General features: G+C 39.3%; 1 protein-coding gene across 1 annotated transcript in view; it reads left to right on the forward strand.

Moving 5' to 3' along the window:
* The window catches only part of KCTD16 (potassium channel tetramerization domain containing 16), a 269,001-nt gene that overhangs the window by 108,684 nt on the left and 140,215 nt on the right, over positions 1–20,102 (forward strand). The gene's annotated exons all lie outside the window — the stretch shown is intronic.

Below are 20,102 nucleotides of genomic sequence, written 5' to 3' on the forward strand. Positions count from 1 at the left end.
TAAAACTGGATGTTCAAGTCTGTTCCAGGCTGATATCTTTAACATACAGAGCAGTTCCAGAAACTTAGTGCTGTAGAGTTAGAATTGGCTGTATTTTTTTCTGTTTCCCACTGTATGTGGCTGTGCAGGTACATACTAAATTGCTTGGCAAAAAATTGCAAATTACCAAAACTTAAATGCACTAAAAGACCTCAGGGTTTTTTTTTTTTTTTTTCTCCTACTCTTGCTACTACCTCTACCTAATGCTTATTCCCATGGGGCAGCTCTGGGAAGTGGGAGAATACACTCCCCACAGTGCCACTGCACATTCTTCCTCACAAGGCTGCAGCAGTGGCATCTTGGTCTTTTAAATGTATATGTATAACTGATTCACTTTGTTATAGAGCAGAAACTAACACACCACTGTAAAGCAATTATACTCCAATAAAGATAATAATAATAATAATAATAGTGTACGGTGCATTGTGATTGATTTCCTCATGTCCAGTGGAGGTTCATCTTTCCCACCCCAAGTCAGTCACGGTAATTCTACCTCCCTTACCATTGATTGGTTTAGATGTGGGCGTGCCAGGTCTTCTGAGATTTGCCTAAGGCTCTTAAAATGCCAGTTCTTTCTGAGACTCGGTCTCCCCACCTGTAAAGTGGAGACAATAGTAGTTTCCAAGTCAAGGATTGTCATAAAGATTACACGAGTTCCTACTTAGTCAATACTACCTGGCACATAGTACACACTCAGAAAAAGAGTTTGGGATTAACAGATACACACTACTATATGTAAAACAGATAAACAACAAGGGCCCACTGTATAGCACAGGGAACTATATTCAATATCTTATAATAACTTATAATGGAAAAGAATCTGAAAAAGTGTATATAAAAGTATATATATGTATACATATATATATGACTGAGTCACTTTGCTGTATACATGAAACTAACATAACATTGTGAATCAGCTACACTCCAATAAAAAAGTTGTTTCAAAAAAAAATTAACATACATATTGTTAAAGCCACTTGCCACAGATTTCTGCCAAGACTCTCTGATTCAACTCCATTCAACAAATATTTATAAAGAGTCTATTAGATGCCAGGCACTTTACTAGATGGTTCACAAAAACATATTCAGTCTGCTCCCTTATAGTTAAGACTGTACCAAATCATCCCAAAGCACAGGGGAGGGAAATGCATCGCACTTGGTTGTCTCTGTTAACAGGGTGGGAACTGGGGCTTCTGCTTCCCTATGTCTTTCTGCTGTGTGCACAGGGGCTGAGCCAAGGGCTGCTGGACTGTGTCAGCCCCACTGGTGATGTCCACCATCCTTAGCACTCATCACCTTGATTAAGCATATTCACCTGAAGTAGAAATGAAAGTGACCTCCAGTGTAGCTTCAACATAAGTCTCCTAACCCTTTCGATCAGATTGCTGTCCTAAGCCCCTTTCACGTAGAAAATCCAGAGCCACTTCTACCTGCGGAAGGAAGCCAAGGCTCTTTTAGGTGCTTAGTTCAGTTTGTTCACTGTACTGATATGTCCTCAAAATGGAATACCGTTTACAATCTGATTTTTTCAGAATGAGCACATGATTCTGAAGAAGAGAAGAAGAAAAGAAGAAGAGAAGAAGAAAAAATTCTGTCTTGATTTTGTTCTCCTTCAAATGAGGTGTCTTCCACAAAGAGAGAGTGTAAGACAGTGCTTGTGGGCCAAGTGCTGGAGGAACCTCCATTGGAAAGGGGAGTGAAGGCTTCCTGTTTAACTCTTTCCCTAGGACTTCTCATGGAGTTTGAAAAAAGAGAGAGTGTAAGACAGTGCTTGTGGGCCAAGTGCTGGAGGAACCTCCATTGGAAAGGGGAGTGAAGGCTTCCTGTTTAACTCTTTCCCTAGGACTTCTCATGGAGTTTGAAATGCTGTTGAAGCTCACTGTAAAACACAATGGCGAAACTCTGTAATGGGAAGTGATAAGGCAGAAGAAACTCCTTTGGATTCTTAAGAAAAGCTGTCCCATTTATATCCCTTAAATAGCCTTTAAAGAAAGTTTTTAATAACTATACTTACACCCATGGTCTTAAGTCAAAAACTGTAGGTAGTTACAAGGCCACCATCACCCTGATACCAAAACCAGACAAAGATGTCACAAAGAAAGAAAACTACAGGCCAATATCACTCATGAACATAGATGCAAAAATCCTCAGCAAAATACTAGCAAACAGAATCCAACAGCACATTAAAAGGATCATACACCATGATCAAGTGGGGTTTATTCCAGGAATGCAAGGATTCTTCAATATACGCAAATCAATCAATGTGATACACCATATTAACAAATTGAAGGAAAAAAACCATATGATCATCTCAATAGATGCAGAGATAGTTTTCAACAAAAGTCAACACCAATTTATGATAAAAAACCCTGCAGAAAGTAGGCATAGAGGGAACTTTCCTCAACATAATAAAGGCCATATATGACAAACCCACAGCCAACATTGTTCTCAATGGTGAAAAACTGAAAGCATTTCCACTAAGATCAGGAACAAGACAAGGTTGTCCACACTCACCACTATTATTCAACGTGGTTTTGGAAGTTTTAGCCCAAGCAATCAGAGAAGAAAAAGAAATAAAAGGAATCGAGGGCTTCCCTGGTGCCGCAGTCATTGAGAGTCCGCCTGCTGATGCAGGGGACATGGGTTCGTGCCCCCGTCCGGGAGGATCCCACATGCCGCAGAGCGGCTGGGCCCATGAGCCATGGCCACTGAGCCTGCGCGTGCGGAGCCTGTGCTCCGCAACAGGAGAGGCCACAGCAGTGAGAGGCCCGCGTACCGCAAAAAAAAAAAAAAAAAAAAAGAATTGAAATCGGAAAAGAAGAAGTAAAGTTGTCACTCTTTGCAGATGACATGATACTATACATAGAGAATCCTAAAGATGCTACCAGAAAACTACTAGAGCTAATCAATGAATTTGGTAAAGTAGCAGGATACAAAATTATTGCACAGAAATCTTTTGCATTCCTATACACTAATGGTGAAAAAACTGAAAGAGAAATTAAGGAAACACTCCCATTTACCACTGCAACAAAAAGAGTAAAATACCTAGGCAAAAATCTACCTAAGGAGACAAAAGACCTCTATGCAGAAAACTATAAGATACCGATGAAAGAAATTAAAGATCATACAAACAGATGGAGAGATATACCATGTTCTTGGATTGGAAGAATCAACATTGTGAAAAGGACTCTACTACACAAAGCAATCTACAGACTCAGTGCAATCCCTATCAAATTACCAATGTCATTTTTCACAGAACTAGAGCAAAAAATTTCACAATTTGTATGGACACACAAAAGACCCCGAATAGCCAAAGCAATCTTGGGAAAGAAAAAAGGAGCTGGAGGAATCAGGCTCCCTGACTTTGGACTATACTACAAAGCTACAGTAATCAAGACAGTATGGTAGTGGCACAAAAACAGAAATATAGATCAATGGAACAGGATAGAAAGCCCAGAGATAAACCCACACACATATGGTCACATTATTTTTGATAAAGGAGGCAAGAATATACAATGGAGAAAAGATAGCCTCTTCAATAAGTGGTGCTGGGAAAACTGGACAGCTACATGTAAAAGAATGAAATTAGAACACTCCATAACACCATACACAAAAATAAACTCAAAATGGATTAAAGACCTAAATGTAAGGCCACTCTAAAACTCTTAGAGGAAAACATAGAACACTCTATGACATAAATCACAGCAAGATCCTTTTTGACCCACCTCCTAGAGAAATGCTAATAAAAACAAAAATAAACAAATGGAACCCAATGAAACTTAAAAGCTTTTGCACAGCAAAGGAAAACATAAATAAGACAAAACGACAACCTTCAGAATGGGAGAAGATATTTGCAAGTGAAGCAACTGACAAAGAATTGATCTCCAAAATATACAAGCAGCTCATGCAGCTCAATATCAAAAAAACAAACAGCCCAATCCAAACTGGGCAGAAGGCCTAAACAGACATTTCTCCAAAGAAGTTATATAGACTGCCAACAAACACATGAAAGGATGCTCAACATCACTAATCATTAGAGAAATGCAAATCAAAACCACAATGAGGTATCACCTCACACCAGTTAGAATGGCCATCATCAAAAATCTACAAACAATAAGTGCTGGAGAGGGTGTGGAGAAAAGGGAACCCTTCTGCACTGCTGGTGGGAATGTAAATTGATACAGCCACTATGGAGAACAGGATGGAGGTTTCTTAAAAAACTAAAAATAGAACTACCATACAACCCAGCAATCCCACTACTGGGCATATACCCTGAGAAAACCATAATTCAAAAAGAGTCATGTACCACAGTGTTCATTGCAGCTGTATTTACAATAGCCAGGACATGGAAGCAACCTAAGTGTCCATCGACAGATGAATGGATAAAGAAGATGTGGCATATATATACAATGGAACATTACTCAGCCATAAAAAGAAACAAAATTGAGTTATTTGTAGTGAGGTGGATGGACCTAGAGTCTGTCATACAGAGTGAAGTAAGTCAGAAAGAGAAAAACAAATACCGTATGCCAACGCATATATGTGGAATCTAAAAAAAAAAATAGTTCTGAAGAACCTAGGGACAGGACAGGAATAAAGACACAGATGTAGAGAATGGACTTGAGGACATGGGGAGGGGGAAGGGTAAGCTGGGACCAAGTGAGAGAGCAGCATGGACATATATACACTACCAAATGTAAAATATATAGCTAATGAGAAGCAGCCGCATGGCACAGGGGATTAGCTCAGTGCTTTGTGTCCACCTAGAGCGGTGGGATAGGGAGGGTGGGAGGGAGACACAACAGGGAGGAGATATGGGGATATATGTATAGCTGATTCACTTTGTTATAAAGCAGAAACTAACACACCACTAACATACTAACATACTCCACTAACATACTCCAATAAAGATGTTAAATAAATAAATAATAAAAATAAAACAAGTATATACAGGTTCAAGCTTTAGCCTAGGATATTGCTATTCACTAACGTTAAGATAAAATTTCATAATGGAAATGAAATAAAGATCTAGCCCTTTGTGTACAGTTTAGTATATAAGACTATCTCAAATAGTGACACATAATGCCATATTAATGTAAATGTTTATAATAGAGGAAACTGGGTAGAGGGCATATGGGAACTCTCTGTACTATCTAAATTTTTCTGTAAATCTGAAACTATTCTAAAGTGTATTAAATAATTTCAATAAAAAGAAAGCATTTCCAATTCAAAAAAAAGACTATCTCATGTTTTTTGAGGTAGAAAACGAAAATTGGGCATTTCTAATCTGATATTTTAATTTTTTACGCAAAAATATCCTAAATATTGTTTTACAGAAGTGTGGCAACTAAGAAAAATACATCGAAGTCTAGATAATCCCAGACTATTTAATCTCATATTATGTGGTATAGATGGAATAATGCAAATGCCCTCAATCTATTTGCTAATTTTTCGTGAAGTATTTTATAAATGTACTGTTTCAGTGGGGATATTCCAGTGATCAAAATACTTCATGTAGTAACAATAGGTAATTGCCAGTAGAAATAAATTTGGTTTAAATTTCAGAAATCTCAGTCGTTGGTGATAGTCACGTAATCTGAGCAGTACCCTATGGGGCCTTCCTGGGACAGATCCCTCCCCCATATCCTCTACTGTAGCTCTTCTCTGACGTACCAAGATAATAGTATCTCATGCATATTTCCTGAGTTTTTCTGTTGCTAAAAACACCACCAAATGGAAGAAATTAACTACTTGATGTCATGAGCAGTAGCCCCCCAGACCTTCTGGCGCTGGTGGATTGATAATGTTAACTGCCCTATTACCTCACCATCAACCAGAGAATTATGCACGAGATGATCACATACCCTGTGAACCCCTTCCCTCTCCTGGCCTTTAAAAATGCTTTTCTGAAACCTCTTGGGGAGTTTGGGGTTTTCTGAGGGCATGAGCCACCTGTTCTCCTTGCATGACCCTGTAATAAAACTTTCTCTACTGAAAAAAAAAAAAAAACCCCAAAAAACAAAAAAAAACCCTGTAGGTAGCAAAGGTAGGAGTGGTAATGATAGTGGAAGGTTGGAGAAATGAAAGAGGAGTTCAGAAAAAAAGGTATGAAAATAATGGCAGTATAGTTATAGCCTGTATACAGGGTATTTTTAGGGCGCTGGGAAAAGCTGACCAAACCATTTTGAATTGATGGTGAAAGTGAGTGGGAATGTTTAGGGTTTTGTTTCATATGGCTGTGATGAGATGAGAGATCCGTAGAAAACAAAAAGCAGGAATATCAAATATACCGAAATTAAACAGCACATGAGCATTAATGGGTCAGTTTCATATAGCATCCATCTGCTGCTAGACGTAACCATTCATAAAATCTCAACTTTTGCCAACAGAGATTTTCTGCCAAACACAGCCTGTTTGCAGTGTCTTAAACTGTAGATGAGCTAACGTTTTACTGGGATGGTCTTGGGGCCCTCGTTGCATGAATGAGCCTTAGAGTATCACCTGCGATGGGAGATGAAAAACACTAAACCCACCATAAGGTTTTGTTATCAGAGGGTAGATCAGAATTTAGACACTGCAGTACTGTTTTGTTTTTTTTTAATTATGTAAACAGGAGTAGCTGCTTCACATTTATGAATGCTTTTACTTTAATGGTGCCCAAGATGTAGTTAAATTTTATAAACAGTACTAACCTCTCCTGTTTGGGAACCAGGGAATGATGGCTGCTTTCTTTATGATTACGACATCCTTATAGTGGCAAGATGAAAATGTATGTGATAAAACGGATCCATGCAGGTAGTCAGTCTGGAATATTCCGAGCCTCCAGAAGTATTTTTGTCTCTCAGTAGTGATTGTAGTAATAGTAATAGTAGTAATAAACGTTGATGAAGCCCACACTGTGCCTGGCATTGTCAATTATGGTCCTGTTGAAAGGGCTCTGGAATTAGTGTTTGGTATGTAGTATCTTACTTTGTCATCACAGTAACCCATTGAGATAGATGCTATTACTATTTCTGCATTTTACAGATCAGTTAATTTGCTTAAGATTATACAGAGGTAAATAGTGGATTTTGACTTAGAAAGTCTAATATCAGGCACCATGTAGTTAAACACCCATTTATAAGAAGCTCACAGAGACTGGAATTGTTTCAATAATTTCCCTTTCAATTTCATTTCACTGGGAACAAAAGAGATTTGGCATTTAGCAGGTTTGTTAATCAACGCAGATGGTTCATACAGATATTATAGTTGGACCCCAAAGTATTTGGGTGGTAATGGAAGTACTTTGTTGTTGTTCTTCTTTTTTGTGACTGGGAGACATGAATTCTTTGGAATATCAGGGAGCGCTCAACCCCAGCGAATTGAGACAACGCATAACTGTCTTGGGAGTAATGAAAGCCCAGGCACAGGAAATTTCTAGCACATGTTTTTGACGGTGTCATCTGCTGTTATTGGAGTCTACGTGTTTGGTAACGAGCTACAAAAGTGTACCTTCTACTCTGGTTTAGGAGAGGTAGGTCAGGCAGCCCAATAACAAAACTGTTGTGAAAGATAGGACCACAGACTCAGAGGTGCCCTGTGCCCAGATCTCGGTTTGCAGTCCAGCTAGTGGGTTAGACACTTAGGCCTTGTTCTCTGGGGACAAGAGGGTAGAGACAGGAAGGACTAGAGGATGGAATTATGATGAAAGGCATCTGGCTTTGTTCTTCACTTAGTTGCCCTTCTCTTAAAAATAGAGAAGCTATTTTTTAAATCCACATAGGTTTTTTGTTATATTTATTTGCCAAACTGTTCTTAACACATATGCATGAGTGCCCACACACACACACACACGCGCACACACACACACACACACACACACACACACACACACACACACACACACACACACACTGAAAAATAGAACATTTAAACCTTGGAAACTTCATGCTGAAATGCTGGTGGGCTAATTAAAAGGACCAAACTATACCTCTTTGTCTGTGTCCTTCATCCTTCACCCTAGATTTCTGTGCTGCTAAAGCTTCAGTAGGTTTGTGGTAAATTGCAGAGGAGTGCCAGCAGGGGTGTGTTCTAAAGACCGTGATGGGCTTTGTGACTAATGGAAAGTCTAACCATTATCATTTATTAGACTAGTTGTTCTGCATTTTGCATTGTCCTTCTGGGTTTCTAATATTCACAGGTATTTTCAAGACACAAGCACTTCCACACTGTGATATTCCATGGTGTCCTGACAAATGTTGCGTGAAGGCCGGTGTGCTGCCCCTACCGTCCTGTGGTTGATTTGGGGACATTAGGGTCTCATCTGAACATCCTCCCCTGAACCTTTCTTCCAGTCAGTTCCGCTGTGGACCATCATCCCTGAACGAATCCAACTGTGTGAAAACAGCAAATCTGTTATATCTCCCTATTGTTCCTCCTTTTGAAACTATTCTCCTAATGGACTCTGAAGGTTTTTATTCATCTATGTTAGAAAGACCTTTTTTCCTGACTTATTTCCAAAGTATAAATATCTTTATTTTTACTAAGCATAAATTATATACTGCTGTTGTAAAATTTTAAACAGTGGAGAAGTACATAAAGTAGAAATGGCAGTTCCCTGCAACCTCATCCCAAATATAATGATGATAATTAAAGCCAAAAGAATACATTTATTAAGTGCTATGTGCCAATCTAAGCTTTTAGACTCATTAGCAGATGTATCTCTCAGAATAGTTTTGTGAGGTAGGTAATATTATTTCCCAGTTTAGTACATAAGGAAGCTGAGGAATGAAAGGTTAAAGGTCTGTACAACACCACACAGGTAGTCGATAGCAAAGCTAGAACCTAATTATTATATTAAAAGTGTGAATTTGTGCTCCAGTTACTGTATTAAACCTGATGGATCAGGGTTGGTCATTTATTTAACTTTTTAAATCATAAAAGATGAACTATGCACACCTTAATATTTTATTTTAACTTAAAGTATACATCATTTTCACATTAATTCCCTAACTGTTGATTTAACACTAAGGCCATTTCTTAAGGATGGCTACACCATTTGCTTTTCTTAATTAAACCACACCCATAATTGTTGTGACTTTGTAGTGGGTGGTAAATTCTTCCCAGGCTATTTTTTTTTTTTTTATTTAAAGAGATTCTCCCTTATGGAGCCTTCCCAAAACAATTAATTTAGTTTTCATACAAGCAGTTCCTTTTGTTCTTATATTTTACTAACTTGTGTAATTTTAAACGAAACTAGGTCATTACAGCAAGTGTAAAACTGGCTTTAACCAGTCTGGGGACAAAAGCCACTGATTCTTGGTAAGCAAACAGTACAATCAATGTGTGAGGCCAGAAATGCCTGGGGCTTATAGCTTTAAGCCCTCAGCACTTCCCTGGGCATCGCCTGAACATTTTGCAGAGGAAAACAGAGCCTGTAGGTACATTGGGAAAGTCAAGTTCAGTTAGGAGACCTTCTTTACAGTGGAGTTATCAGGCATGCTGAGAGCTGCAGAAGTTGCTCATTGAGGGGAATCTTGTTTTTTTTCCATGCCCCACACCTGTAAGGGTGCGTGCTTACCAAAGCCTGTTGGCCCACTTCTTTTTCTTTTCTTGCATCTTGTGTATGTAAGTTCATATACCTCTCCAATTTCAATTAGTCTTGGCAACCAAGACTTCAAAAACACGAACGTGAAAGAGTACAGTGAATTCCCCAGGAAGGAAGAATTCTAGAGCCACTCCCATGAGACTGGGCCAACACTAGAAAAGTGAAACAGCATAAATCTAGTATTCAGAACTGCCTTTTTATTTTCTTTCCAGAGAATGCCCAAACTGATTAGCATGGCTATAAGGTGGTATATGACCCAGCCCCCGACTCGCCATGTAGCCAAACCACCTGTCATGCTTGATCCTGCCATGCTATTTCTGGAGTCAGTTCCTCTGCTCTTATACCTTCTTGGAGTGTACATCCTCACCTTTTCCTTCCCTTTCCCACTAAGAAAATCCCTTCAAATCCCCACGAGTGCCTTCTTCTCTCTGATCCCTTCCTGGACTTCTTAGCTGCTAGGGCAGAACCGAGGGGCTCCTTCGCCTGACTCCATTACCCTGTCCCCACTGTACATGGTATTTCTATTTTAGCACGCGTCACCCAGATTTACAACTATGTTTTGGCTTGTGTGTTGCTCCTACTACAGCATGAAATCCAGGAGGGCAGAGGTGGGGTTTCATTCATCTGTATGTCCCCAGAGTCTACCTCCATGCTTGGCAAATAATAGTGCTCCACAACTATTGGCTGAATGAGTGAACACATAGTCTGGGGGAAGTCTTGGTCTCCCAGCATGCTGAGGTGGGAAGGCATGGATGCCCTTTGGCTGTGACCCATTCTCCTGACTGCAATGCTTTCCTTCAACCCTGGGTTGGGGAGATGGAAGAAGGAGGCTCCTTGCGTGGTCATTCCTGCAAATCTCTTTCCAGCCTCGAAAGAGAGATCAAAGGCACAGCCCTGAGTTGCCTGCTCCGAGCTTTTGTTAGTACTTTCCCTTTGCAGCGAGGGACTAAGAGGAAGATTTTCTGTATATATTTTGCTTCAGACTTTGATCTCACTTGGTTGATGTTGATGGCACCTTGTTCACAGTACGTTGCCAGTGGGACTATCGTATAATGCAATAAGGGGAAGTCTGTGTGACAGCCAGGTGATGCTGAAAGAATGTATGGGTTTATTTCATTAGGGCTAATGTATTCTCAGCAGAGACCGGTCTACGTGCATAATGTGATTTTCAGGGTGCCACAGAAGATACTGTCTGTTAGAGGAAGGTAATTGTATTACCCTGCCACTTTCAGATTCATTAAGGGGAATCTTGGGCTGGCCCATCAGTTTTGTGAGTCCCACTCACATTCAGAACTATTTCCCTGCGGTCACCTTTCCATCAGGCCGTGCGTCTCATTGGCCCTGCCTGACAGCCAGCTCCTAAATGCTTCTTAGCAAGTGCGTACGCCTGTCCTATACGTAGTTGCAGAATTGCTTGGCAAAGGAAAAAAGCTCTTAGAGGACAGAGACACTGTCTTGATCATCTCCAAAGTGAGCTGTGCCTACCACTGATGATTTTAGATGGTTCATGGGTAAACATTTACAAATTTTTAATTGTGATATGTTTATGTTAATGTTGACTAGAAAAAATAAAACTAGCACATAAAACCTGTGATTTCACAGAGGTGATGTTTAGAGGGAGGCAAAGTGGGTGCTGAAGTAAGTCAATTTAACAGAAAATCTAAGCTAATAGCAATGACTAAAATAAAATGATATTCTAGTAATTAAAGTATAGAAATATTGTGATATAGGACAGTTCCTGATATGTGGTGGGTGCTTAATCAATGTTTATTGGAATGAATAAATGAATATTTAAAATAATAATAGTATCTACTTTTAATTACACACTTGTTTTGTGCCCAGTCACTGGGCTATAAGTGTTGCATACAATACGCCCTTTGATTCTGACTCGTAAGTTGATAATTTGTCTTCATTTTAGAGATGAAGGAACCAAGGCATAGAAAATAACTTATGCAGCTTCACACAGCTAGTGGTGGTAGGTCTCTTCTCTGTCACCAAACCCCAAGTGTGCTTCTGCGCGTCCCTGAGTCATAGATACTACAAGTTAAGATTGAATTTTTATTTCCAGTTCCACCTGGGTTCCCTAAGGTGGTAAAACTGTTCCAGTACGTTAAAGGGTAGCTCAGATAGCTCTGTTGTGACGAGCGTTCCGCCAAGACTGTGCATTTCATACGAGTGGCTGGAGCTGGCCTGCTTAAACAGCGTGCACTTCACGAAGTCTTCCAAGTCCCTGAACAAGCCTGACTTCTAGACTCTTCTTGTACCCTCTCCTCTGGAACACCTCTTCAGCTTCACTGCCAGTGTTGTGAGAATGTCATGTCACGACTTAAGCGAAGACTCCCAGGGACTTGACCCAAACAGAACTCCGTCTCAAACAGCTCTTATGGCAGTGACAACACTGCTTTGGACAACTGTGTTGCTTGACTCAAGAAGCGGCTCTGATGGTCCCTAAGACATCAGTGTCAAAGGTGCAGGTGTGACTTGATAAGAGTGAAATAGAGTTTTTCAAAATTACTATTTTTTTGTTGGTGATTTTACATATGAATGTATAAGTAAATTTATAAATGTTTTATGATGATACTTGTCTATTTCACTGGTAGAACTAAACAATTATACCTTTCAATTGACCAAGAGCTTCTCTCCCCACCCTTTGCTTTGTATTTATACTGTGTCTATGCTGCACTGAGCGCAATGACCTATTAGCCTGGGCAGTACAGATGAGCAAAATATTGATTAAGTCTCACAATCTGATAAATAAAACCTGGGTACATTCTTGAAAGCCATTTTCAGATCTTCAGTAAATCTTGGGATACCAGTAGCTTCTAATTTAAAGCAAATGTAAACTTTTAAAGTTTGAGACCATGTGCATTCTCTCTGAGTAGTCCCCACTCTGTGCCATCAGAGGGCGAAAGGGAAAAGGCATTTGGAGGAAAATACATTTGGAGGAAGAGTTTTCTTAGTTTCATTAAAATTATAAATTGTTCCTCATGTTTATGGTTTCTTCTGTGGGGCTCATTTACTATCTAGGATAGGACATAAGTATTATGGTTGGGAATAATTTCAGAGCTGAGTGACAGTTCTTAAAAGTTGAAAATGGCTATTTTTCTCTTCATCTGCTTTTTACTCTTTTTCTAGTTTCAAGGAAGAGAAGGGTCAGATCATAAGCAGATAATGGGGATCATGGGCATTCCATATGTAAACAAATGTCAGTTCCTGACAAAACCTCTCTACCATGTCTGGGAAAGCCAATGATCTCATGACTGATCATTAAGATTGGAAGGGGCTTCTGAAAATCTTTTTTTCTAGAATTCCTCAAAATGTGAGTTGTGGATCACCGACTTTAAAATCACCTGGGGGTAAGACTGTATATATTCCAGGTCTCCACTCTAGACCGTGTGAATTAATGTCTTCAAGGGAGACCAGGGAAGATAGATTTTTCAGAAGCTCCCTAAGTAATTCATATGAACACTAGAGGTTGGTGATGACTTTGTTCTGATCTCCTCATGATACATAGAAATTGAGGCACGACACAGTGAAGTGACTTAGCAATGGTAAACTAGACAGTAAATAAGAAATCACCATGCTTAGCTATTCAGAACTGCCTAGGTGAGCTACCTGCATCTTTCTGCCTCAGCTGTGTAGTTATGTAACTTAATTACTTCTTAGTTTGATTTGATGGCCTTTTTCTATTAGATAAGATGTGTTAATTACTCTGTTGGCAATATGTGGTAATAATGGCTCAGTGTTGACATTAATAATTTCAAGATCATGAATAACATGCAACACCTCTGTGCCTGAGCCATCATTAATTTGTTTCACCATTGCTGAAGTGTTTAAAATTCAGTTTCAAGCTTGTCTTCTCAGAGGAAAAAAGGATAATACATATATTGAAAAACCTCCCCTTTATTCTGCTCTTAACTCTGTCCTTGCTACACAATTAGCTGCGTATTGTACCTAATTAGTGGGGTAAAAATCCAATCTCATTTTATTTTTTAAAAATACAGGTAAATCAAAACATTCTTTGCTGATAAAAAAGGAGGAAGAGTAAGAGCAATATAAATCTTACTTGGAGGATTTGCAATTGTATCACTTATAATGAATCTCAAGGGATAAGAATAATTCTGTAAGTAGAATTTTTTATTAGCCTGAGTTTTTGAGTAAACTTAAAGTCATGCTTCCTTAGCGAAGGAAAAAAGTCTGCTACTCACTTCCATGATGATTAAGCAGTTGATACCTAGGAAGAAAAGAAGGTACTTGGTGGACACCTGTTCTGTCTCCTGCCCAGCATCCATTTCTCTTTTCTGATAAGTGCATCCTGATGTGGAATAATCATTTCCCTTAGTCTTTGTGGGAACAACTGTCAACATCCATAGTTGGACAGTCAACCCAGGACTGACTAATCAGCATATTCCGTTCTCCTGGGAATTGTGATTGGCTTAAAGATGGTGTGTGATATAAGTTGGTCCAATCAGAGCTCATCCTAGGATTTCTAGAGCAATTGAGAAAGATGTGTACTGAGGACATGGGTCATCAACTTGGAGGAACTGACACTCATCTTGCCACCATGAAAGGCAAGTCTACCATCATAGGAAAAAAGAGGGGAGGGGGTCATGAGACCAATTCCTGGTGACAGAATTTAAGTCCCTGAATCCACCCAAGCCTAAAGTTACCTACTATTTTTTTTAACATTATGCAGCCAAAGTGTTGTATTTTTTGCTTAAGCCATTGTGAGTTGGATTTCTATCACTTGCAGCAACAACAAAAAGACATGAAAATGTTTAAAAACCTTCTGAACTCCTGAGTTTCCAAGAATGGGGATGGGTTTGCACTGAATCTTGCATGTGTTCTTGAGTCTTCTTTGTGACCAGAGGAGCAGATTGGTAGCTGGCCTGGGTTAGAGGTAGGGTGATGATATAATGTATTTTATGAAGCAGTATAGTTCTCCCCCTTATCATTTAATTATGGAGAATTCTGAACCTACATAAAAGTAAACAGAATAATATAATAAATTCCTTTGAACCCGTCAGCAAGCTCCAACACCATCAATCCATTGGCCAATCCTGCCTCACTCACATCCCATCAACTTCTCCCACCTCTACTATTATTTTGAAGTGAATCCCAGACATCATCATTTCATTGGATAACATTTTGAGAGGAAAGGAAGGGACTATTATGTCAACAACAGGTGCAAACTAAGACTGTCCCAGAGAGACTGAGATAGATAGTACAGAATAGATTGAAAATAAGTGGATTAAAATCTGTAACCTTTGTACTGTGCTCTAACCAACTGTAATGGTGGACCAATCGGAGTGCTGAAAAGCCTTGAGACCTTTTGCTTTCTAGTAGCCTTTTTTGGTTGTATAAATGTTTTATTGAATACCATCTTAGTCAGGGTCCTCCAAGTAACAGATGCCAGAAAAGGCAAGAATGTACAGGAAGTTCATTAGGGAAACATACCCCAGAAAGGAAACGGGGAGGAGGCTGGAAAAGGCTGGGAGAACAATTAGAGGAAGAAAGAGTAGGTTAGACGTGTCCTAGGTTTTGCAAGGCTGTCAGGGAGTCCTCGAGCTAAAGCCCGATGTCCCCTAGAAATTGGCCTGCCCTAATATGCCTGCTGCTCTCAGTCCTGGGCTGGGGACAGCCTATGAAAGTGTTGACTCAGTGCACAAACACAGCATCTTAGTCTGTTTGGGCTGCTATAACAAATTACCATAGCCTAGATGGCAATTAATCACAGTTCTGGAGGCTGGCAAGTCCAAGATCAAGGTGCTGACAGATTTGGTGTTTGGTGAGGACCCACTTCCTGGTCCATAGATGGCCATCTTCTTGCTGTGTCCTAACCTGGGAGAAGTGAGAGAGCTCTCCAGGGTCTCTCTTATAAGGGCACTAATCCTATTCATGAGAGCGCCACCCTCATGACCTAATTACCTCCCAAAGGTCCCACTCCATATACCATCATACTGGGGATTAGGTTTCAAAATATGAATTTGGGGGGTACACAAGCCTTCAGTCTGTAGTGCACAGTGATGGATTTCAGAGTGTGGCAGCTGAGACCCTTGGCCAGTTTTGCTCCCTGTGCTTGAAGTTCTGTGAGGTACATTTTCATGGCCACCACACATACTGTAAAGCATGGACTTGGGAATCAGAGCAACTCTGTTAAAATCTTAGCTGTATTGCTTAGTAGTTATGTGGATGTGGGCAAATCACTTAACTTCAATGTACCTTACACATGAAATGAGGATAACAGCAGCCCTTACCTCATGGGTCATTGTGAAGATTAAATGAGATAAGCTATAGATACTGCTTAGCAGAGTGTATGGCCTATAGTGAGTGCTCAAAAATTGTTAATGATGATGATGATGATGACAACGATGATGATAATGATGGTAACAAACATGAAGGCTTTAGGTATAGGCTTATTTATAGACGCCTAGCCATAGGTTCCTATTTTTAGAGACTATATCTGAACAGTGGATCTGAAATGATTAATGTATTTCACTTAGGAGTTTTGGCCCAGTCTTTCAGGTCTGTCTCATCTTCTTTTGGTACATCAAAGGATCCTTTTCCGTCCTATTCCTGAGCCTTTGCACTCAGCACTCTCTCTATCTGCATTACTTTCCCCACTTTTCTCCTTTAACCACTTGCTTTTTGCTCATCCTTCTGGTTTCAGTTTAAGAATAAATTAATCAGGTAGGACTTCTCTGACCCCACAGTCTAGTAAAGCTTCTTTTTAAAATATAGCCTCCAAGAATTGAGCTCCTAAAATTGTATTCCTTTTATAGCTAGGACTTACGTTATTGTGTAATTATGTATTTATTCATATGGTTGTCTTTCCAGTGTGAGAGCAAGGATGATGTCTGATTTTGCTTATAATTTAAATCCAAAGCCTAGCACAGTGTTAGCTCACAACCCGCTTAATAGCATTTATTAACTAAATGAATGAAGTATCTTTACTCCTCAGAAATAATCAGGTCCTTGTCAGTTATATTCTTCGCAGCCCATTCATAGGAAGCTGAGCCATAGAACTAGCTTGGCAATAGACAGAAAGGAGGTGTCTGACTAGTTCTCTGGGCAAAGCACTCCTTGTCCTACTTTTATTTTGTTTTCATTTTTGTTGTTAAAAGATGTTTATTTTTAGTTATTCTGGTAAGAACACTACAGGAGATCAATCCTCTTAACAAATTTTAAATGCATAGTGCAATATTGTTAACTACAGGCACCATGTTGTACAGCTGATCTCTAGAACTTATTCATCTTGTGTAACTGAAACTATATACCCGTTGAACAACAACTCTGCATTTCCCTTGGCCCCCAGTCCCTGGCAACCACCATTCTACTCTCTCTATATATAGTTTGACTATTTTAGATACCTCATATAAGTAGAATCATGCAGTGTTTGTCCTTTTGTGACTGGTTTATTTCACTTAGCATAATGTCCTCCAGGTTTATCCATGATGTCACAGGGTTTCTGTCTTAAAGCCAAATAATATTTCATTGTACGTATATACAGTTTCTTTATCCATTCATTCATTGATGGACATTGAGATCGTTTCCATATCTTGGCTACTGTGAATGACACTGCAGTGAATATGAGAGGGCAGGTATCTCTTTGAGATCCTGATTTCAATTCTTTTGAATAAATACCCAAAAGTGGGATTTCTGGACCATATGGCAGTTATTTTAAAAAATATTTTGAGGAACCTCCTTACTGCTTTCCATGGTAGCTGCATGAATTTACATTCCTACCAACAGTGCACAAAAGTTCCCTTTTCTCCACATCCTTGACAACACCTGTTAATTGTTTTGTTTTTGATAACAGCCATTCAGATAGGTGTGAGGAGATATCTCATTGTGGTTTTGATTTGCATTTTCCTGATGATTAGCAACGTGGAACATCTTTTCATTTGCCTATTGGCCATTTGTATGCCTTCTTTGGGAAAATGTCTATTCAAGTCCTTTGTCCACTTTTTAAATCATATTATTTGTTTTTGTTTTATTTTGTTGCTAGAGTTATAGGAGTTTCATATATATTTGTATGTTGACCCTTTATCAAATACATGGTTTGGAAATATTTTTTTTCCCATTCTATAGGTTACCTTTTCACTGTGTTGTTTCTTGTGCTGTGCAGAAGCTTTTTAGCTTGATGTAGTCCCGTGTCTCTTTTTGTTTTAGTTGCCTGTGTTTTCAGTGTCATATCCAAGGAATCATTGCCAAGACAAAATTCATGAATTTTTCCCGTTTTCTTCTAGAAGTTTTACACTTTCAGATTCTATATTTAAGTCTTTAATATAATTAAGTTGATGTTTGTGTGTGTGTGGTGTAAGGTAAGGGAACAATTTTTTTTCTTTCACATGTGGATATCCAGTTTCCCCAACAGTATCATATGTAGAAGACCCTAAAAACTTCACCAAAAAACTGTTAGAACTAATAAATGAATTAAATAAATTTACAGGATACAAAAATCAGATGTGTTTTTGCATATTAACAATGAACTATTCAAAAAGGAAACAATCTCATTTAGAATAGCATCAAAAAGAATAAAATACTTAGGAATAAACTTAACAAAGAGATGAAATACTTGTATACTGAAAATTATAAAACACTGATGAAAAAAATAAGACATATAAATGGAGAGACATCCCATGTTCATGGATTGGAAGACAATACTGTTAAAATGTTTCTACTACCCAAAACAAGCTACAGATTTAATGCATTTCTTATCAGAAATCCCAGTGCCAATTTTTTACAGAAATAGAAAAAAGCTAAAGTTCCTAAAGATCATATGGAACCACAAAAGACCCCAAATAGCCAAAGCAATCTTGAGCAAGAACATAGCTGGAGACATTACACTTCCTGTTTTCAAACTATGTTACAAAGCTGAAGTAATTAAAACAGTATTGAACTGGTATAAGAACAGAAATATAGACCAATGGAACAGAATAGAGAGCCCAGAAGTAAACCATGCATGTTCAATCAGTTAATGTTCAGCAAGGGTACCTAGAATACACAGTGGAGAAAGTATAATTTCTTCATTTAGTAGTGTCAAGAAAATTGGATATCCACATGCGAAAGAATGAAGTTGGGTCCTTATCTTACATCATTCACAAAAATTAACTCACATGGATTAGAGGCTTAAGACCTGAAACTATAAAACTTTTAGAATATGGATAAAAAGCACAAGCAACAAAAGCAGAAATTAGGGCTCTGTGTCTATTTTAGCATGACTAGAGAACTAAGTTTGGTATCAGAGCAGTCTTGCATCAGCATCATGAGGGGAGATGAGAGACTGGTGAGCAAAACATTATTGTTAGATACACTTAGGGATTGAAAATACTCATATATTTTTTCTAACCATGGTGAGTTTTCTCCCAGTGCTTCTCAAAATTTAATGTTGATGAGTACCTGAGTAGTTCGTTAAATATAGGTATTCCCAGAACCTCTGCCAAGAGATTCAGACTTAGTAGGTTTATGGCAGCGCCCCTGAATTTGAATGTTTATAAAGGGGCCCATGGATTCTGATGGTCAGGCAGTTTTAGGAATCACTGTCCTGCATTCCAGGTAGGCTCAGGACTACCGAACATGACACATCTATGGCCAGAACCTATCATGATCAACTTAGATAACACTGATGTACTCTCCCAACAGATCATATATTCTAGGAAGGCAGAGACTATGCCATTCTTGCTTACTGTTATATCACCGAGCTAAGCACTGCAGTTGGCACATAGTAAGCACTCAGTAAATATTTTAGCATACTGACAGTGCAGTGTTTTACTTTCAAGTTGTGGCAGTTCCAGCTCTCTGTAGGTACACGTGCAGAACAGGGGCTTTGCAATTTGCAATGTAATTTGTAACCTCCAGCCCCTAAATACTAATCGTGGGTTAATTTTATTAATCCCTAATTATTTCCCACAGTAGATGATTAGTAGGTTATTCTTTAGTTATACGTAAAAACAAAAGTATTTGGAAGAGTGTGCCATTTGCTGATGAAATGAAGAAAGGGTTCACATTTTGGAGCACTTTGAGCACTTTCTGGGACCCTGCTTTGAGAACCACTGGTCCAGGCTATGGGTCAGTGTGGTAAATTGTGTCTCAACCATAAAGCTGATTAGCATCTACCATAGTCACTGGGGTGACCAAGAACCTTTCTGTCACCTTTTTCTCAGGCTCTGTTGTGGGCAAAGCAGCCATGTTGGTTGGATTTCACATCATGATTACTTCTTCTTTGGTTTCTGAGCTTATGTCCATTTAGCTTTGTATGACTGCCATTTTGCCTTTTTGTTGTTGTTGTTGTTGTTTTTTTGCGGTACGCAGGCCTCTCACTGTTGTGGCCTCTCCCGTTGCGGAGCACAGGCTCCAGACGTGCAGGCTCAGCGGCCATGGCCCACGGGCCCAGCCGCTCCGCGGCATGTGGGATCCTCCTGGACTGGGGCACGAAACCCGTGTCCCCTGCATCGGCAGGCGGACTCTCAACCAC

This window comes from Lagenorhynchus albirostris, chromosome 3 (genome assembly GCF_949774975.1).
Source record: "Lagenorhynchus albirostris chromosome 3, mLagAlb1.1, whole genome shotgun sequence".
Classification (NCBI taxonomy): domain Eukaryota; kingdom Metazoa; phylum Chordata; class Mammalia; order Artiodactyla; family Delphinidae; genus Lagenorhynchus; species Lagenorhynchus albirostris.